Source organism: Leptonychotes weddellii, chromosome 12, assembly GCF_054177405.1.
Source record: "Leptonychotes weddellii isolate Sample4059 chromosome 12, ASM5417740v2, whole genome shotgun sequence".
Taxonomy (NCBI): Eukaryota; Metazoa; Chordata; class Mammalia; order Carnivora; family Phocidae; genus Leptonychotes; species Leptonychotes weddellii.
In genome coordinates, this window is record NC_138380.1 from 4,819,071 (window position 1) to 4,835,157 (window position 16,087).

The window sequence follows — 16,087 nt, forward strand, 5'->3', positions numbered from 1 at the left end:
TATGTTAATAATAAAAAATAAATAAAAATTAAAAAAAAAAAAACCACAACAAACAATGACAAGAAAAGTAGAAGGGAAAGGGAGAGAAAATTTCCAGAATCCAGAAAGGATAAGAAAAAGGTAAACATATTTGAGAGTGTGAAAATACCGAAGATAGAAGAAGATCCAACACATGAGAACAGGCGTCCTTAAAGTAGAAAATCGAAAGCAAGGGATCAGACCAGGTACTAACAACTATAATTCAAGAGAACGTTTCTTAAATTACAAAGATTTAAACTACATATTGAAAGAAAACACATTGTACCATCTGGGAATGGTTATGTATGAAAATCAATGCCGAAGCATATTCTAGGAAAAGTACAGGACTTTAGGGAAAAAGAGAAAATGCACCTTGAGTATCTTGATAAAAAAGAGAAAGTGACTTGTAAGGAGTATAGGCTTATCATTGGGCTTTTCAACAGCAATGCTTTATGCCACAAGAACAATGTATTTTGGGTACTCAAGGAAAGATGGGGACTGTGGATTTTAAAACAGTAAAATACTTTTCAGTATAAAGAGCACACATTCTGGTGAGCATGAAGAACTCAGGAAATAGTGTCCCCATGAGCTCTTTGTAAGGAATTTAGTAGAGAATGAACTTTAGACAACTAAATGTCGGCAAACATCAGCACAAGGACGGCTGCTTAGCATTAAATATATAGTTACTCGTAAAACTAAGAGAGGGTTTAAAAGCAGAGATTGTAGTATGTGATGACTATGTGATCTGATGACGTAAATCATAACAAAATAAGTCAACAAAATAAATCAACAAATAAAGGGAGAATGGGGATAACATAGGCAGACAAACTTGTTAAGTGTTTTCAGTAATCATAATCAATGTGCTAGGATTAGTTATTGTTGCTCTGAGACCATAGTATGTGTCATGTGGGATGAAGCAAATGAGAAGTTATGGGGTATTTTAATTCTGTTCTTCCCCGTATCACTGAGAACTAAGAATCTCAGTGTGAAAGAAAGAAGATACAGATGGAATATAGAAGTGATTAAGTAAAAACCTTGTTTTCTTAACTTGAATTGAAAAATTCTCTGTGAACTCAAGGAAGATAGATAGATGGTGGATAGGTAGATATCTCCATAAATAGATACACATTCATAAATATGTAAAGTTTCAAATATATATATGAACAAAAAGTACATCATTTTGGTTGTACTATGTATCATTTAGATGTACTATGGATAATCATTGCATTCTGGCTGGTCATTGTTTCTATATTTTTGTCTCTCTCTCTATATATATTCATATTTTTATACATAGCCATAGCCTCTAGGTTGTACTCTTAAAATATCATTCTCTATTGGGATTCCTGGGTGGCTCAGTTGGTTAAGCATCCGACTCTTGATTTTGGCTCAGGTCATGATCTCAGGATTGTTAGATCGAGCCCCTTGTTGGACTCCACACTGAGCATGAAGCCTGCTTAAGATTCTCTCTCTCCTTCTCCCTCTGCCCCTCTCCGCTCACGCTCTCTTAAAAAAAAAAAAAATCGTTCTCCATTAAAAGAAACCAGAGATTCTAGGAGAAATGGCTGATTCTGGATTGGAGGTAAGAAATGTTCCAGAAGAGTCTGGAACATCTCAAGATACCAAATAGCAAAGAACTACCAAAGACTATTAAGGCCGTGTCCAAATGACTCAGAAGTTCCCAGTGGCCAAAAGGTGGGACAATTTGAGATTCAATAAAGACAGGAATTTCAGTGGATTGAAACACATCAAATATAAGTCCATAAATTTATAATGATATTAATTTATTTTTATTTCTATAGATTTTATTTATTTATTTATTTGAGAGAGAGAGAGAGCATGAGTGTGGGGGTGGGGAGGGAGGGGCAGAGGGAGAAGCAGGCTCCACACTGAGCAGGGAGCCTGACATGCGGCTTTATCCAAGGACCCTGGGATCACGACCTGAGTTGAAGGCAGACACTTAACCGAATGGGCCACCCAGGCGCCCCTATAATGATATTTAAATAAGAACTATCACCTTTTGAGGATGACAGGCAACCAATTCATTATCCTGAGAACTGAGTAAACAAAAGCAAAGGAAAAGCATTTACTGTCTTTCCTATATAAATGGTACTGCTAGACAACCAAACAGTAGATGAAGGGATGGATCACCTTGTAAAGTAGTATAGCTATTAAAAATTTTTAAACTGCAGAATTCAAATACCACCAGCTTGTAACTCCAAATGAATTTGTTAATGGAGCAGAGACCTGAACATCATTTGCTGCTAAACTGAAATAGAACAAAAACCACACACATCCTGAAAAGAAAGCAAGTCACTTATAGCGTTTGCCAAAGGAATGGAATCCGAGCCTGACCCAGCTGCTGGATTCAGCTGCCGATTCGTGGCACATCCAGAAGACGAAGGAAAATGTTCAACTGTACCATTAGTACCCAGTCAGCAAAGTCCTGCCTTAGGAAATTTCATGGGTCAAAAGGCCAGAGCTTAACAGATACATTGTAATTAAAAGAAATGGATGGAGCATGTATTAGTCTGCGATTGCTACTGTAATTATGATAAATATGGTGGCTTAAACAACACTAAGTTATTATCTAACCGTTCTGGAGGTTCAAAGTCTAAAATGAGTTTTGTGGGGCCAAAATGTGGATATTATGAGGCACCCGGGTGGCTCAGTCGTTGGGAGTCTGCCCTCGGCTCTGGTCATGATCCCAGGGTTCTGGGATCGAGCCCCGCCTCGGGCTCCCTGCTCAGCGGGAAGCCTGCTTCTCCCTCTCCCACTCCCCCTGCTTGTGTTCCCTCTCTCTCGGTCTCTTTCTGTGTCAAATAAATAAATAAAATCTTTAAAAAAATAAAATGTAGATGTTGTTAACAAACCACCTGCATCACAAGGCCCATGTGATGATCAAGTAACACACTGAAAGTGCTTCCAACTACCTAGAACAAGCTCACTGTCAATACACATTAGAAAATGTTATTTACAAAAAAAGTCCGGTGGTATATGCAGAACAGGCTTCTCTCTGCCCCGCTTCCCATGTTCTGTCTCACGAGTGTGGGAGGAAATGTCGAGAGTGGGCCGGGTCTCGTTCAGGCACACCCATCCTTGATTTCCTAGCAAATGGAAGCACCCGTGGACCGCCCATCATCCCATCGAGAACAACTTAAATGTTAGACAGTTGGTGATGCTACCGAGAACAAACCTTACCCTCACTGGCCTGGTTTAACTCCCGGGAACACCACAAAATAAGCCTGTTCCCTTGTCCATCGGGTAGGTGCCCAAGCAAGAGGTAGCTCTCAGATTTTCTCCTATCCACCACCCTGCTTTTTCCGAAGGGGCGAAGTAACAATCAGACTTTTCAAAACGTGGGCTATAACCACTCTTGGTGGTGGGTGGTGTTGCTAGGCAGCAGCTGCCTCGCCTGGTCTAGCCTTGCCTGCCCGTCTTCCTCGCCCTCCCCTCCTCCTCCCTCCTTCCGTTGTCCCCCTCTCTTCCTTTCCTCCTGCTACAGGGAGTACTAATAAGCATAACTAACAGTTTGGGGGTTTTCGATGCACCGGATACTGTTGTAAGTGTTTTATATGAGTTAACTCATTTATTCCTCATCCCAGGCCTAGGAGGCAGGCACTATCACTGCCTCTGCTTTATAAACGAGACACCAGGAAACTTGCCCACGGTCATATGATTAGTCATACGGTGGAGGTAAGACTCGAGCCCAAGCTCTGCGAGTTTGGCTCCAAAACCTGTGCGTTTCGGCTGCCTCTAGGCCTGGTACAATCAAGGTTTAGGGCTGGGTCTCAGAAAGGTGACGTGGAGGGCTTTGTGGCCTACTTTCATCAGAAGCCTAAAAAACTAGGATAAGGGAATGCTTGCTGAGGTCCAGCCCAGCTAACAGAAATTCTCTGCACCTGATTAGAGAACCGGTCAAGGCCCCCATCGTAGAGTATTATTTTCCTTTATCTTGCCACTCTTCTTTGCATGTGAATATTCCTGGGGAGTGGCTGGCCAAGGTCTGGCGCAGAATCTGCCCCCTGCCCCCCAATCCCCAGCCCTCACACCACCACTGTATCTAACACAGGCTGCCCTTCGGCATGTGAGGCCCTCTGTCCCATGCCCAGTGCTCTCTCCCCCAGGCTGAACGAGCTTCTGTTCCTTCAAACACGTCCCCGTGGGGCAGCAGAACGATGCCTCGGCGCCTCGCAGCCCACCAGCCCAACCCGGAGCTCCGCGCAGCTCAAAGGCCGACCCCACGAGCTCAGAATGGCTCCTGTGTGACCTACTCCGCTCTGGGCACAGGGCCTTCCATCCGGGCCTGCCTGTTTTAGGCCCCAGCAGAACCAGGCGTCCTTGGCAGTGACCCTGATAACACACACTCATGTCGTTTTTTTCTTCTTCTTCTGAGACTCCTTCCTGTTCAATCAGTCCTGCTTCTCAAGATCAGTTCCCAAATCACTTACTTGGTTGCAAGTTCTTTGTCTCAAGCTCTGCTCCTGAAGGAAGTCACACTGAGACAACTGGTGTCCAGACAGGCCCTCACGCTACACTTCTGCTCAGAAATGTGCTGCCTGTTCGTGGTGGAGAGATTTGGGGGTGCGGGCAGAGTTGCCACGGCTTTGTGGGGGATGGGAGCAGCAGTCTGGCCAGGTTAGAGGTTCTAGGAGCCTCTCTCACAGCCAGAATGTGGGGCTGAAAGCAAATGCCGGAAGCATACCTAAGGAGACTGACTGGGTGGGTCTGCAGACGTGCTTGGGACAGACAAACTTACAGGCCCTACACACATACTGGGGTGGCACCAACTTCTGCTCGAGGTTCCACCTGTCAGCCGGCCTGGATTTCAGAATTGCCAGCCCCTAGCACCACATGAGCCAATTCCTTAAAATAAAAAAATATACATCTATCAGTCTGGGAAACCCTGACCCATACAGGTGTGCTGATTTTTATTAATCTACGTTCACCCTGTATGAACCTGCAGGAGTGGGTAAAGCGATTGGTATGTGTGATCAGTCCTGGGCCTCACCTAGTGCTGGATGACTTCCTAAATATTGCTGGGAATTAGCTGGCCAATTCCGACAGGTTGCCCTTGAGTTTTTCTGCATCAGAGTTCAGGTTTTGACACAGATTTGCTGATGTCAGGCTTCATGACCACGTGGCCCTTACTGGCTGAATCTGAGATGGAAACTCAGCAGATGGAGATCACCAGGAGCCTGGTCCTTGCAGGGTCTCTGCGTTGGGAAGTGGAGCTGTAGCTGCTGCATGACGAACCTGCATGACAAACTTGGAGGAGGCTCAGCTTTGAAAAACAGCAACACAACATCCTCACCCACCCACAGGGCTAAGGCCCAACTCCAGTGTTAGAATTCTTTAAAGGTTTGGTTCTTGCTCCCATTGTTACTCATCATTTTAATGATGAAACGTGGCTCCCTCACGGGGCCCATCAGCTGAACGGGGACTAGCCAGCAGCCAGGCTCCCATCCGTGGCTGAGGGACCTGGAGCTCTTCCTCACCTTCCAGTCACCGTGACGCTGGGGTCAGGAGGCACTCTGGCGGCAGTGGGAAGAGCCAGGGACTGCTGACTGTTGGGGACAGTGACCTCGTGGTAACAAATACTGGGAGATGGGAGGCCAAAGTGGGGAAATGAGGCACCTGTGGGGTTTCTATTTCGTTTTTATTTTTACCGTAATTGTACACAAATACTGCTTCAAGAGTCAAATCCGTTAAAAACTCAAATAAAGACTCAAAAATTGGACAGACTTATTTAAAAAACAAACCAAACAACAAAGCTGCCTGCTCCCAACTTTCTCTAGGGAGCAACTACTGAAAATTGTTTTAAAGTGGCTTGTTTGGTATTTGGCTCCGTATCGCATATCCCTGTGGGCTTTTCAAGGTTAAGAGCCCCTACGTTTTATAATTGATTCAGTCCGCGAGGTGGGATAATCATTGATGGTTGAAAGGCAATTATCCAAATGATGACAGTTCATTACTTAAAGCTTCCATAGAGGTTTTCCCTGGAGCAGATCTGAAATGTCAGAGGCAATTTCCAGGAAATGTATTTTTTTAAGTTCTTTCTGAAAATGTTGCCTCTTTGCAAGGACTTATCCTGCTACCTGCGGTAGTATTTGTCCTGAGAGAGCCCCTGTGCCATGGTCTCTGCAATCCTACAGCGAGGATCGAGGGCGGCAGGGCGCGCGGGGGCAGAGACCCTCCCCGCCAAGAGTTCAGGGTCCTTGAATACAGATGCTTCACATTGCAGGTTCAGGCTCGCAAAAATGTGGACCCTTCAAGGAGGCAGTCTGCTGTTCACGAAGAGCCGATAATGACTTCCCAGCGGTCCTTTCAGCAGATTTTTTTTTTTCCATTTAAGACAGGGAATACTTTACTCAAACCCATCAGAGAAATGGACAGCTTGGGTCTGTAACAGAGTCGTGTTTTAAAGCATAGGTCAGTAATTGCATATGAGAGTATACACTGCTACCTACAAATGAACGGATCAGAGCACAACTTTTCAATACTTAGAATGAGCTTCCCCGTAAAGGCAGCAGCTTTGTGACACTTTTTTTTTAAAAGATTTTATTTATTTGACAGAGAGAGACACAGCGAGAGAGGGAACACAAGCAGCGTGGAGGGGCAGAGGGAGAGGGAGAAACGGGCTTCCCACTGAGCAGGGAGCCTGACGTGGGGCTCGACCCCAGGACCCCGGGACCATGACCTGAGCCGAAGGCAGACGCTTAAGTGACTGAGCCACCCAGGCACCCCGCTTTGTGACATTCTTAACTGAAGTAATTCCTCTCTTTCTGCAGAATCCACACCATCCTCCTCAAAATCCTTCTCAAGAGCAGCCATGTCCTCACAGGCCTCAGAAAACTCTCCCTCTTCTGTGCCCCGGCCCACACACCAGTGAACAGCGAGGCCCGGGCCTCAGCGATGGCTCTGGTGTTGCTCAGCAGGCTCACCGCTCACTGTACTTTGGCCGGGTCTCCACCAGGTACCCTAGTCAGAGGCAGGTAATTCATGCCAACTTTGAAGCCACTGGGGCACCAGTCCACAAACTGGGTGGTGTGCTTGGTCTTGATGGCAGCAGCGGCAGCATGGACATCTTTGGGAACCACGTCCGCCACGATACGACGGGCGGGCAGCCGTGTGTTTGTCGTGGCGAGGGTCCCCTTTCAGCCTCCGGTTCGCTGGCTCAGAGCACGCGTTGGCGACCTCTGCTACAGAAGGCTGATGGTGGGAGGCTTTCTCAGCAGATGGGGCCAGAGGGAATTGGATGCGGAGACAGGGCACCAGGCTGGTCTGGACTTCTGGGCTCCGTCAACCCTGAGGGAAGCAGTGATGGAGGACACAATTTGACCTATCAACCTGTTCAGGCTAGTGTAGGTTGGGCGTTCAGTAGGGAGGTTTCTACACGTCACAGATGGGCTCGTTGTCTACCATGAAGGCACAATCAGAGCACTCTAGGGTGGTGTGGGTCATGAGCATGGAGTTGTAGGGCTCAACCACAGCTGTGGAAACCTGGGTGGAGGGTAAATGGAGAACTCCAGCTTGGACTTGTTGCCATAATGGCCAGAGAGAGGTTCCATCAGCAAGGAGGTGAATCCAGACCCCATTCCTCCTCCAAAGCTGAGGAAAACCAAGAAGCCCTGAAGACCTGTGCACCTGTCAGCCAGTTTCTAAATTCCATCCAAGACAAGGTCAATGATCTCCTTACCGATGGTGTGGTGCCCTCGGGCACAGTTACGGCAGCACCTTCCTTGCCTGTGATGAGCTGTGCGGGGTGGAGGAGCTGGTGGTGGGGGCTGGTGTGAACTTCAACAACTGTGGGTTGGAGGTCTACAAATGCTGCGCCGGACACATGCCCGTCAGCCCCGGTCTCACTGAGGACGGTGTTGACGGAGTCATCTCCTCCCCCAGTGGTCTTGTCACTTGGCGTCTGACCATTGGGCTAGAGGCTGCGTTCCAGGCAACAGAGCTCCCAGCAGCCACTGCCAATCTGGACCCCAGCCTGGCCAGCGTGGATGCAGATGCACTCACACATGGTTGCTGCTTTGCGGCTGCCCAGCGGATGGCCGAGAGGAAGGGGAGAGAGGTGGTTGCTTTTTACAGCGCGGTGGATGTAAGAGAACCTCTCCGGGATTACTTTTCTTTTTTTTAATTTAAATTCAATTAGCCAACATATAACACATCATTAGTTTTTGATGTAGTGTTCAATGGTTCATGAGTTGCGTAGGACACCCAGTACTTTTAACGGAAGACACAAGTGTGAGTTCCTGCCAGGATGTCTATTTCATCTTCCTGGGACCCAGAGGTTTCATGTTCTCTCCTTCCTTCCCCATCCCATAACCTGCTTTGGAAGGAACTGGAGAAGCCGTGTTACCCTGTGGAAGCAGTCACTGACAGCCGCCAGTTTAACAGTGACCGCATTATCATATAAAATATATAAATGACTGTCTTATGCACAAACAATGAATCATGGAACACTTCATCTAGAACTAATGATGTAATGTATGGGGATTAACATAAGAATAAAAAAAAAAAAGAAAAAAAATATATAAATGATTGTCTGTGATTTGAAGCATCATGATCATCATGTATGACACGATCACTAGGGTTTCACTGACCTGCATGCTTCCTGTTGTCCCACGACTATATCTTTTTAGGATTATACTATGTAATACGTACAATCAGCTGAAGAAATTCTCTCCTAACCACCCCTCCCCAACCATTAATAGATTTTCTCCTATATTTATTCTTCCGGAGAAACTTTAAAAGTACACATTCCAAATTTTAAAGTCCTGTGTGTGTGTGGTGGTGGCGGGGGTGGTGGTGATAGGATCTGATTCTGTTCGATGGACATGGTATTCCAGGAAGTAGGGCTGGTTTCACTGCTCCGGGTCTCCCCTTCCAGGAACATGCCCCCCCTTTGCTCTGGTCATCTTCCAGCCTCCCACCAAGGTCTGTCATGTCCCTTGTAAAGGAGCTGCACATTAACTTCTGTGAGCCACATCTTTCTTCCCTCTAATTTTCCAGCTGGTTATTGTTATTATTTTTTTAAAGATTTTATTTATTTATTTGACAGAGAGACAGCTAGAGAGGGTACACAAGCAGGGGGAGCAGGATAGGGAGAAAGAGGGCTTCCCGCCGAGCAGGGAGCCCGACGCTGGGCTCATGACCTGAGCCGAGAGCAGACGCTTAACCGACTGAGCCCCGGGGAACCCCTGGTTATTGTTATTATATAAGAAAAGCATTACGCTTTGAATATTTATTTTCCAGCCAGTCACTTTACAGAATTACCGTATTCATTCTAAGTGTTTTCCAGTCAATTTTAATTTGTTTCCTAGGTAGGTGATTATATCATCAAATTCTTGTCTCCTTTTCAATATTTATAATTCTTGGACCATTCAGAATTGAATGAGAATACCTCTGGTGTTCCAATGATTTTGTTAGATATTTTCTATTATGTTAAATAAATAACATTTTGATTAGTGTTTTACTATGGATTTTTTTTAATTCTGGGAAATTTTTAAAATTCTTTTTTAATGCTGGATTTTGTTCAGATAAAGACTCTGTAGCCAGACTTTGGGGTCAGGTCCCACTGAGCAAGTGGAATGTGGAATGCTGAGTGTCAGGAAGACAAATCCGATATCGGTGCATACCCATATTTAAACGTCCAGAAAGCTTCAGTAGTTTCCCGGGACAATGGGACAGCGTATTTGGAATTAGATTATTCCAGATAACCCAGGGCTGTTCCAGGTGAGATTAATAGCATGCCCCCTCAACCACCTTTTGCTCTCCCATCTATCCCCGCCCTCCCTGCCCTGTCCACCCCTCATTGTAGGGACATGTCCCAGGCCCCCGCAAACCCCAGTCCCCCTCTGCCCCACTAATGGAGGCACTGGAAGAAAAAAAAGGGGGAGCTGAAGGAGGTCCAGAGTATTTCTCTGCTTTCTGGGGTGTCCCTGGAAGAAGCTGCAACACCTCCTTGGTGGCCAATTACACTCCCCTCCTTTGATGGCCAAGTGACAGTCAGATGACCCTGGTTTGGGGGCTTCTGGTAGAACCACCTCCAACCACCTCTCCTCCTATTGGAGCCCCAGCCCAAAGGGTGGCAGGAGCAGCAGGGCCGGCTCCGTGGGCTTGCCAGCCCACAGCCAGGCAGGGACTGTGCTGGGTTTGATGCTCCATATTAAATTCTTTCTGGCTGAGATATGTGCAGTGGCCCCTGACTAAGAGATGGCCATTATAGTCCTCCGTGGCTGCAGACGACACTCTCGTCTTCCAGTCTGAGTCCCGATGTAGGTGTTGGGCTTTCTTGTGCACACTTCTCTGCTGGGGGTGTGAGTGTGTGTATGTGTGAGCAGTCTTGAGTCCTAGCACCAGGACCTCTCCTTCCCAGATCGGCCTGGAGGGCTGGAAACAGCTGCTGGGAACCTGTCCTTCCTACGACAAGCTCCACAAGGCCGTACGGTTGGCCCAGAGCACGGAGGACTTCAGACAGGCCTTTCCGCAATGCACTAGGAGTAAGGGGTGGTGCCATAGGCTTCGGAGAGAGCCGATGGTCCATCCTTGTTGAAGGAAATGTGTTGATGGGTATGCCGATTACCTAAATTCTTCCTTTCTCAGCAGCTTAACCACTATGTTGGGGGCAAAGCCAAGTCCAGCTTTTCTGTGGATCTCAGTCAATTCTTCCACAGTCCCTAACATGGCCTTAGCCTCAAAGACCTTTCCTTTTCCTATTTAGTTGGAGGAAGAATAACCACTATGGTGGTTAAGAGCTTGGGTGTGAATCCAGCTCGGCCACCTACTAAGTGTGCAGTCTTGAGCGAATTACTTAACCTCTCTGTACCTTAGTTTTGTCGTCTATAAAATGGGATTAATAGCAGCACCAACCCTTCCTCAGCTTTAAATCTCTCCCTGACTCCTTGCCCCCACCAGCCAACTCCAAGTGTTCAGTGTGCAGCATGAGGACGCCCTCCCCATCTGCCCACCTCTGCTGTGTTTGGAGCTGCCATGCTAGAGGCGTGCACACAGCCAGCCTCACTTAGCTCAGCACTGATGTGCAAGGCAGTCTTACTGAGGTGAGGAGAGCACGTTTAGACAATGAGAGAACTTGCCCATTACCCGTGTGTGGCAGAGCCGGGCTTAGCGTAGTGTCTGCAGATGCCAAAGTCCTTCCTCCCCACCTGGCCCCTCACAGCCCCAAGTGCTTCCAGAACATTCCATGCTGTTTCATTCCTCTGTCTCCTTGCTTATACACTGTTCTCCTCCCTGGTGCATCTAGAAAATTATGAGAAAGTGAATTTGGCCAAAGCAAGTGGTGCAGACGTGAGGGAGTGAAGACAGTAGACAAGAGGAGGGAGCCACGGAGGGGCGCAGTCAAAGCTGTTTTCAGAGATTTTCGAGCAGGGGGGTGAATATGCCCCCATGCCCTCCCTTTCCTGAAGGGCGAGCCGTGGCCTTCTCCTTGGGTTTCTGGCATGAAAACCTGTGGCTTCCACATTTCAGCTGAGGTGGAAAAGTGCACACAGCGTGTCTGCATCTGATACACCGAGTGAGACTCTGGCTTGGTCCTGACTGTGCAGTTGTCATGGCAACACATAATTGTGACTGGAAACGGGGATCAATGCCCAATCACTGACCACGGATCTGCACGTCTTTTGTTTCCGTCTCCACAAAGAATTTCCTTCAAGACAGGTACATCCCCAGGAAAACACAGACGGGATTCCTAACCCTCCCTGTGAAGCACTGTGTCGTCTTGCTGGGGACCGAGGACGGGGGGGGGGGGCGGGGGGAGGGGGGCCTGGCAGCTCGTGGTGGGGGCCAAGGATGGGGGGCCTGGCAGCTCGCCGCAGCACCCACACATTCTAGGAGACTGTGTCCCTGCCTCCGGGCTTGCTTTCGCATCCCACCTCCTCACCCTACCTCCGGTTCGGCTTTTCCAGGGCCGTCCTTCCTCTGAGAGCAGAGCTCTGACAAAATCGTTCCTAGGATTTCATGAGTCCCGTTGCTTATCCCAACTGTTATTACTATTGTTAAAGACTATCCTCCCTTCAAGGTTCAGCTCTGACCTTCTTCAGGAAGCACTCCCAGCACCAAATATTAGTGATAATCCCTGTGGAACCGAACGAGGCCTTCTTCCTCCCTTCACCATCCCCCACAGCTCCTGGTCTGCATCACATTCGTTCATTCAACAAACACTATTGACTGTCTCCTAAGCACCAGGCACCATAGTAGATTATGGAACACTGAACGAAACAAACATCTCTGACCTCATGGGACTTAAAACCTCCTGTGGGAGCAGACAATAAACACAACATATAAGTAAATTAAGCATTGGGAGATATTAGGTATTAGGAGGTGACATGTGCCAGAGATGATAAATGAGCAAAGAAGGGAGATGCCAGGAAAGACTATTTCAATTTTTAAAAGGCCAATCTGGGAAGGACTCACTGAGAAGTGGAATTTGAGTGGGGAGCTGGAGGAAAGGAGAAAGTAGATCATCCAGATACCTAGGAAAAGCACATTTCCAGGCAGAGGGAGTAGTCCATGCAAAAGAGCCTGAGGTAGGAGGGAGTCTGGCATGTTGGAGCAAGAGCTTGGAGAACAGCTAGCCAGCTGGAGAAGGGGCGAGGAGGGGACGAATGGAGAGCCCATCATGAAGGCCTTGTCGGTCATCGTGGGGACATGGGCTTTGACAAGAGTGAAAGGTAGAGCCTTTGGAGGGATTTTGGTAGAGGATCACTCTAACTATTGCTTTGAGAATGTACCAGGGGAGGGGGGTGGAAGTAGAAACCAGTTACCAGGTGACAGACGATCCAGTTTGGACCAGACTGGCATGGAAGATGGGTCAGAAGCAAAGGTTCTGGATACACTTTGATGCAGGACCCCCTGGATTTGCTGATGGGATTGGAAGTAGGCATTAAGAAGGCAAGCAATCCAAGACAACTCAGTTTTTGGCTTGAGTAACAGGAAGGCTGGTAAGGCTGTGGTGTGGTGGGTAGAAGGGCAGGATCCCGGTTTGGGGTATGTCTGGTTTGAGATGTCAGAGAGATCCCCACGTGGAGAGGTCAAGTGGGCATCTGGATATACAAGTCTAGCGTTAAGAAAGAGGTCAGACCAGAGATCCAATCTTAGTGAATGGATGACTTATAAAGCCCGCAGGCTGAGTGAGCACAGCAAGGGGTGAGTGTACCCGGGGAAGAGAACAGGTCCCAGCATGGAGACCCGGGCCACTAAGAGTCGATCAGGAGGAACCAGCAACGGCCAGCGAGGTAGACGGAGAGCCCCAGCGAGAGGTCAGGGAGCCAGGGAAGGAAGTGCTTCAAGAAAGAGGGAGAGACTGACTGCTCAGTGCTGCTGGAAAGTGAGTAAGATGAGGACTGAGGACTGACGTGGTGGGGGGTGTCAGCAGCTGGAGGGGCGTGGGTGGGAGAAAGCTGGCTGGTGGGCGCCCTAGGAAAGCTGGCTCTCGGCTGCGGATGCTTGGCACAATCAGCTTCATGACTCCGGACGCCTGGGGAGAACTCCAGGCTATTCCAGTCAAAGTCTGTAGGAACAAGGCCCCCATTCATTTTGTTTTCAAGCTCACTGGGTGCCTCCAATGTGTAGCCAAGAGGAAGAACCACTGCATGGGCGAGAGAAACATTGATGGAGCAGGAAAGAGAGAGAATGATGGCTCAAGGAGAGCAGAATGGCAGTTTCTAGCAAAGAGAGAGTCAAGAGTCGTCTGTGGGAGTTGCTGCTGGTAGGGGGTCTGTGGGGGAGGGAGCCTGGCAGAAGTCCCCTTCTGACTGTCCCTTTGCTGGAGAAGTAGGAGGAAAGATTACTGGCTGGAGTGAGGGGAAGGAGAGTCTGAAAGGGCTGTGGAGGGGAGCGGGAGAGGGAAGGTACCTCGGAGGTGTGCTGTGGCCCCAGGCAGTGCAGGGGTCCCTGTGGCTTGTAGCCGGTCCCTCAGGGTGCGACCACAAGGCCCGGCCACCCCCTCCCTGCTGCTCCGTGGCTCTGGGTGTCTGCCTCAGGGCCCCACACACCTGCTGGAAATCCAGGCTGTCCGGTCCTGGTTGAAGCTCTCTGGCCCTTGCTCCGGCACCATCTTGACCACAGTTAGTGTCCCGGCGTCTCTATGTCTTCATCTGTGAAACAGTGACAGGACCCTCCACCGAAGGACGTGTGAGAGGTCACAGGTGGGCCGAGAGCACCCAGCACAAAGCTGTCCCACACAGGCACATAATAAATGTTAGCTCCTGTGACAGTTCCCCCTGGTCAGGGACTGGCTGCATTCCTCCAGAGGGCCCCTCTCATCTCCTCTTGGTGGGTGTGGGGCATGCACTTTCTCCTGTATGTCCTCCAGGGAGCACGGTCCGTGCTGGCCGCGTGGAAATGACGTGGTCAATAAATGCCTTTGGCCGATCATTAGCTACTTCCTGAGCGCCTGTCTGGCCGAAGCTACAGGGTCATCGAAACCAAGGAGGAGGCAAAAACGAGGTGCCAACAGCAGCCTGTTTGCCCAGCATCTTTTCCTCCACATTCCTCCCCAATTTATACACTCTGATTCTGATCTTCGCTGCAGTTATAAATAAGATGGGTGATCTGTACCTCTCCTACTTAGGAGAAAACCATCTGAGATCATGTACTGTAAAAGGCACAATATAATAGAGCCACTAAAACAAGGATCAGAAACAGGACTGGACAGCAAGCTGGGGGGTAGCACCAGAGACCCCGGCACCGCAGAGAGCCGAGCGTCCTGATCTCTGGACTTCCTGAGGTTGAGGAAGGGTACCTGCCTTTCTGAAGACAGCACTGCTAAATTTGCAGGCGTATATTTGTGAATTTGTGATGAACTGTGATTTTTTTCCTACGTGTTTTGGAAAATGCTCTTTATGACCCAACTTCCTCTGGGCTGGGTGGGAGGTGGGCACTGGTTTCATGCCCCCCCCCCCAAAGCCCACTGATGGTGAAAAGGGTGGGACGTTTCTGTCCCTGGGCTAGTTAAGAGCAGCCTCAGGGGAAAGAGGCACCCAGCCATCCTAATACTGTAAGGCAGGAAGGCTGGGTTTCGGGGATCCTGTCTGTAAACCTCCAGGATTGCCTGAAGTGGAGGGCTGTCCTTCGTGAGGAGCCCGAAGACCCCGTCCCTGTGGGAGGAGGCCACAGCACCGGACGGGGAGGGGCCAGCCTGGCACCATTCGATGGGGGCTGTGACGTCACTGCAGATTCTGTAACCAGAAGGATCGCGCGGGGCCCAGACATCCTAGGGCCGAGGCCCACGTCCTGGTCCCACGTGGTCAGCTGCCTCTGCTCCAGCTGGACGTCACTCCTGCCCGGGGTCTCTGAAACGCCCCTCCCAGCAGGCACGACAAAGCAAAGGATGACAGTTTCACAGGCTTCTCTGACACACGGGACATACAGGGATGATGAGCAATTTAGAGAGGGCTTCACGTCCTGCAAACTGCTGGCCCACACACCTCCTCCTTCAAGCCTCAGAGCAAAGGGCCAGGTGAGGCAGATGCCCACTGTGCAGATGAGGAAGCTGAGGCACGCACGGCTGTCGGCGCTGGGGTGGGAGCGGGTGACAAATCTTTCCCCACCAAAAGGGGAGACAGAGCGGGGGCCTCGGAGGGTCCCGTGATGGGGTTGTTGCTACACTCAGCTCACACACTGCAGGTCAGAAGGAGTCCTCCGGGAGGCGGGGCGCAGCCACCGGGCGCCACCAAGAGCACAGCTGGTCCCCAGCCGGCTGTCACACCAGGGGCTCCCCGCAAAGCCGCTCTGCCAGATGACATGATGTGTCACGAGAATGTGCTAATTCTCTGGCCTTGATTGGAGATGAGACACTCTGCCTTAATTAAAATTGAAGCCTATGGGTGCTAAATGTGGCTGTTGCTAAATGTAAATTGTCCTTGATTTACATTTGGAATGGGTCCTCCTGTCCCCTTCCTGTGCATTAACTTTCACATGGTAAGATCTGCGTTTTGTTTTTTTTTTCTCCTGAGAGCTATTAAAGGACCTTCGGAGTTAGAGGCTCGGGTGGGTTCAAATATGGGGCTCGGCCCAAATCCCCAACAGACTGCGTCTCTCATAGCCT

At 49.2% G+C, this 16,087-nt stretch overlaps 1 pseudogene across 1 annotated transcript in view; it reads right to left on the minus strand.

The window, feature by feature from the left end:
• LOC145716441 (tubulin alpha-1A chain pseudogene) overlaps positions 1-8,449 on the minus strand; it is a 13,248-nt pseudogene extending 4,799 nt beyond the window's left edge. The window contains exon 1 of the transcript XR_014139077.1: positions 4,775-8,449. The product of XR_014139077.1 is annotated as a tubulin alpha-1A chain pseudogene (transcript). The remainder of the gene's footprint in view (positions 1-4,774) is intronic.
• Between the last annotated feature and the right edge of the window lie 7,638 nt (positions 8,450-16,087).